The sequence below is a fragment of the Ursus maritimus genome, unplaced genomic scaffold (assembly GCF_017311325.1).
Source record: "Ursus maritimus isolate PB19 unplaced genomic scaffold, ASM1731132v1 scaffold_28, whole genome shotgun sequence".
Taxonomy (NCBI): Eukaryota; Metazoa; Chordata; class Mammalia; order Carnivora; family Ursidae; genus Ursus; species Ursus maritimus.
The window spans coordinates 36,147,961-36,153,960 of NW_024425341.1; positions in this window are offsets into that span (position 1 = coordinate 36,147,961).

Below are 6,000 nucleotides of genomic sequence, written 5' to 3' on the forward strand. Positions count from 1 at the left end.
GGTTTCAAGGGAAACATGGGTTCATATTGGAGCTATAATGCTTTAATAATCAAATGTGATTTTTGTTGCTGTCAGCAGCAAGACCATAAGACCAAAGGCCAGACTTTGGAGAGAAGAGAAAGAGAAAACACACAAGAGTGAGTGATAGAGAGGGAGAGGCAGGAGAGGGAGAGAGAGAATTTCTGAATCTCTTAAGCATATAGAAAACCAGCTTGGATGTGTGAGATCACAGTGTTGGTTATAGTGGTGGGGAAGTCACCTTGCACCCAGGGGGACAAGGACCTGAGGTCCATCCTGACCCAGAGTAGAGGATGTGATGGACGTGAGGAGTTTTGAGGGAGGGGAGCAAAGGGCTGTGTCTGTTCCCTTTGTGTTGGGAGAGGGTGGGAAGGAGAGATAGGAAATCTGGGAAACTTAGCATCTACTGAAGAGGGGGATTTTAAATTAATAAACAGGTTGAACTTAATCTTGACTTACATCCTTTCCCAGCATCAATCCCAGCAGGTTGATGCTCAAGAGTGAGAGATGATCAGCTCAAGAGATAGAGAAACTATATTTTCTTAACATATCTGAATGCTATATGAATAATTTTGCTGCCCAGTCACATAGTTAAAGTTAGCCAGTGACTGCATATCTATTTTGGGGAGACAAAAGGGGACCTTTGGAAAAAAAAAAAAGAAAGAAAGAAAGAAAGAAAGAAAGAAAGAAAGAAAGAAAGAAAGAAAGAAAGAAATGACGCCTGAAGTCATATTGAAGACAAAGTTCTTTCTTCAGTCTATTGCTACAAGGCACTGAGGCAGTCGACTTAAAAAAAAAAAAAAAAGATATCGGGTGCATCAATTTCTCCCTAACCCATAATCCCCCATGAAGAGGCAGAGCTTTTTATGGGTCTGAACTCCAATCAAGCCCAGGTCAGTTCAGCATCCTGAGTCATTTTCAGCCATAATCTAACATGACTTTGCTTTAGAAGAGCAGCTGGTCAACTTCAGAACCCCCAGTCTTATATTAACCAATAGAAGAATCGGCAATCAATTCATAATTGACTTCTTTGCTGTGACTTACAGGCTACTACAAAGACTAGAAGATACTCAAGAAAACAAGAATGGGAAATTCAAAAAGGTAATTAACGTACTCTGAGGGAAACCAAGTAACTACCCAAAGCAAAGTTTCTAGTGTTCTCTAAAGAACATAAATACTTGGTGAAGAAAGCCAGTGAAATTGTCTCTACTTGAACAAGCAAATAGCAAGCAAACAAAGAAACCAAAAACCTGTCATTCCTTTTAAACAAATTTAATTTTATTAATTATAACAGTATCTATATACATAAAGATTGTTATATACATACAAGAGTTATTACAGTGTATAGATAATTCTGGAGTCCCCTTGCTCTAACATTGTGGTACATTTCCCCTTTCACTCCCCACCCCCAGAGATAGGGAAATACTTTTAAAGATTTATGAGGATAACTTTGAAAGAAAATATTTCTAGCTATTTTTACTAATTAACACCTAAGAATCTACCCACTTGTGCATTGGGGAGGAAAAATTTATCTATACCCTTTAAGGTTCTTCTGGCTGGTATAAGAATTAAATTGACATGAAGGCGATTAACAGGAGAAAATCAAATTTAATTACACACATAAGGAAAATTCATAGAAACATGAGAGATTCTAAAGACAGTCAGGCAAAATGGGGTATATATGTCATCCTGAACTAAGGAGAAGAGGGTGGGAGTCTGGGACTTCAAAAAGGAGGAACAGAGTTCATAAGAAGATGAAAAAGAGTAAATGTTTAGTAACCAAATATTTCCTGCCCATACAGAAACAATAGCATGTAGAGAGAAATTGTAACAGACTTTGCTAGGTTCTTCTCTGTCTACCACACCTAGTTCATACTATACTGTAGTTATCTATGACGATAGCTCCTTTCCTGAAGCAGGTTCTGTACCTAAATGCTTTTAGGTAGTTAGGGGGAAGGTCAGCATTTGTTCTTGAGTCTTTGACCCTTGATTGTTTTTAGTTCAAAATAATCCACAGGCCAAAGTAGCACATTTTGGGGCAATTCGTTCTGAACCCCTACATATGTTAAGACAATTAAAATTTAATTGTTATGAAATACTTTACAGTGATAAAAAACTATTTATATATATATATATATATAAATTTTTTGATAAATAATTCTTAAATATACACTTACCCATCTAGATCTGTCATTCTTCATTGCAAATATAAAGAGTAAATATGCTTTGGTACATATTCAGTGGCTGTTTTAATGGCCTGGCATGTGCTGGGAGAAACTTCGCTCCTGACATTAATGTAAATAATGGAAAATAGGTAGATAAATGTGTTCTCTGCATTACAGGAAATCAGTTATCCGTTGGTCAAGACTGGGAATTGCCTAAGTGGAGATGACCAACATTCTCAAGTCTGTATTTTTATTTGCATCTAAGACTTTTGACTACCCTCGAAAGAATGAGCACTAATTTTCTTTATGTTTACCTGATACTCTCCAGCTATTCATGTAACCAATTCAGTTTTAATTTTGTAATCTATAATTCAAATTTCATTTGCAAGCTGAGGTGAATCCAAATCTACCATCTCAATAAACATCTCATCTATTTTAGTGAGCAGAAATCTAACGCATGTAAGCCAGAATAAAGGTAGGAAATAAAACACGAACACTAGCAATGAAAATGACACCCTAGAGAAGCAATTGGAAAGCAACAGGAAAAACTACAATGAATGAATTATCTTTAAAAGGGAGGAATTCAACAAGGGCTCTAAATCCAATTACCAACAAAGAACAATTGAATGATAAGGACTGGTGAATAGAATGGGATGGAGGGGGTGATGTGGGGAAGAGAGTAGGAAAGGAAGTGCTGGAGATACATGGATGAGGTGAAGGGAGCTAGTCATTCATTCACTTATCACTTCACTCATTGACTGAACAAGTGCTTATTTAGAATAAACTTTGTGGAAGGTTGTGCAAGAGATGAAATACAGGCAACAGAAGGGAGGAAGAAGGAAGGAATAAACTGGTCTTGGTCAAGCATTATAAACTCTTTACGTTGGAAAAGTGGCTGTAGTATAACCTGATTAAACTGGTTTATTGCACACAGTGGGGAACTGATGAAATTTGGTCTTCTTGGCAGGGATGTAGAGAAGAGAGATGAAGTTGTAGAAAAGGGAGAGATGTTACAGGGAAGGCTGGGAAATGATGGCTGGGAGCCTCAGATATTACACATACAGGCAGGCACACTGTTGAGCTTGACCAGCTGAGAGGATGGAGAAGGACTGTAAGGACAGAGGTTGGCCTTGAGCCTGACATACCAGCCTTCCAGAGTCTAACAGATATGCAGCACAACAGTGGATGTAACACAAACACAGATGCCATTCCCCTGTGTTTGCAAAGACAGGAAAATTGGGCCCATGCATCTTTTACCTACACCTAGATAACCAGCGGGAACCCCTGCCCTTTTCTGCCACTGCAAGGGAACCCAATTCTTGAGTCATGCTGCACATCCCAACAAGGGAACAGAGAAGACAAAGAACAGGAAAGGGAGGAACAAAAAGCAAACTCAAGTGTCTAACTAATCTCTGAGTAGCCTATTTAGTCACCGAGTTTTAAAACGAAATTTTATTTTACTGGAATTTAGAATTTCAGGATGTAAATGAACAAAAATTTATCTTTTTGCTCCATCTAGTGTCGTGTCTTGAAATGACATGCTCCTTGACACATCTCAACGACCTAGGGGAACTGCAGTGTTACATAAAAGGAAATGTAATGAAGGACAAGCTAAGAAGAGCCTCTTCTGTTGCATAACCCTGCAAAGTGGCGCAAGGCAAAGATTATGCATTTCTGGCACCAAATGAATTTTCTCAAAGGTCTCCAAGGAAATCCCTAGATCCAAGGCGAGGCAATAATTATGACCCAAACACTGACTTATTTGGAAGTTCAAATTCAGGACACAACTCTAGCTCCCAATACAAAGAGAATAAATATTGCCAAGAATATAGCCCCTATGGGTTAACTTTAACATCAGCTCTTTTGACAATTACATCAGAGACTATAGAAGTTTATGTATAATTCTAAAAGGAAGAAAGGGAGGGAGGGAGAGAGGGAGGGAGGGAAGGAGGAAGGAGATAGAGCTTATCATACCTATATAACCATATCTGGTGAAAATAAATGCATCCCAAAAGTAAAATACACTGTCAGAAGGCTATATGATTGTAATAAGCATATTAAGAAAATGCATTAAACAGTAAAGTTAAATGATTGCTGAAAAATACTAATAACAGTAATAACCATTAATTATTAACTATATGCCAGATGTGGGCCTGTTTTCATTTAATCCTTGCGATAGTCCTCTAAGGTAGGTATCCCTATGTCTGTTATTCCAGTGTGGAAATTGAGGTCATTCAAGGTCACATATAGTCAGTAAGGGGCAGAACAATGATTTGAAGCTCAGCCTTTCTGATGACAAGCCCTGCTTTTCCCTGCTGTGCCATGTTGCCTCTTCCTGTCAGAAATGCTTTAAGTTCATGAACAGCCATCAATCTGAAAGCTGAATTCTCTCTTTGTTTGTGACCCCTAATCTGTTTCCTGTCATTTTCATTAGAATAGTTTGGAACTATACCCAGAAATAACCACTTGCTGTTGCGAAATGTGCAGCATGGATGAAATGATCATTTGAAACTTGGAATTTGCCCAAATTAGGAGGCAAAGGAAGGGAATTTTAAGTTCCTATGGCATTTCTGAATGCCAAGGTGCAGATATCTCCATCTGATCGGCTCACAGTAACAAGACCTAACGTTATCAACACACTGATCTTGTGAGAAGCAAGTACTGTGCAAATGACAGTCTTTTCTGCAGAAACCTTGCCTTGATGACTTAATGAAGCAACAGCAGATTTGCAGCCTCAACAAAAGGGAGAATTGTCAAGCCCTCTCCTGGCTCAGCAAATAAACCAATTCCTAAGGGTTTTGTGCCTCCTGCTAGGCCATGTCAAGAGCTTTCCAAAACATAAACCAAAACTGGGGGAAATTGTTCTCTCCAGTTGCGTGTGGTTTTTTCCATAGCACTCTTTAAAGGTCCCTAAAGTTGGTTAATTATGTTCCTGCTGAGAATTCTGTTCTATACAAGCACCAAACCATCCCATAATGCTCTGGGTCATCAATCTCTATAAATTTTGGAACAAAAAAGAAACACTTTCTTTATGAATGGACATGAAGGAATGTTGGGCCAAGGTAGAATTTTTTTGGTCTCCAAAGCATCCTAGAATAGTCTGACTTAGGACAAAGTATGTTTTATTTCTAAAAGTGGTTAAGCTTGGTAGTAAAACGATCATGTGGGGAAATGTGAAAGTTATTACCTATCCCTTCTCAGACTTTGTAGTTGATTTTTCTCATACTTCAAACATGTTGTCATTGGTAAATTGAAGTCAGCATGAAACAAAGGTGTATTTCTTTAATACTACAAAATTTATATGAGGGAGAATTTTGGGGATCTGGCCTGATATAAATTTGTACTTTCAAAAGTCAAAAGTGCAACAAGAGATAGGGAATATGGCCCCCTTTCCAGGAAGATTCTTATTGGCCCAATGATGTAGCATGAGGCTAACACTGGGTCAACTGAAGTCCAGAAGGTGCCTTCTTGAAGGACCTCCACAGGATGTCTGGGCAAGAGGCCAGGGCAAAGGAGTCTCTCTTCAAGCAGAGTGCTGGTTCAAGAGGTATGGGAAGATCAGCTGTGAACACCACATAAACCCGCTGCAGAGAAAAGAGAAGTAACCTAATCGTTAAAAGGAAGAAAGTATTTTAACAGACATCTCACAAAAAAAGACATACGTATGGTCGTGTGGAAAAGTACTCAACAACAGTAGTTATCAGGGAAATGCAAATGAAAGCCTTAATGAGATACCACCGCACAACTGATCAGAGCAGCTAAAATGATAAAGACCAGCCAAATAAGTACGGGCAAAGATATAGAGCAATTGGAACTC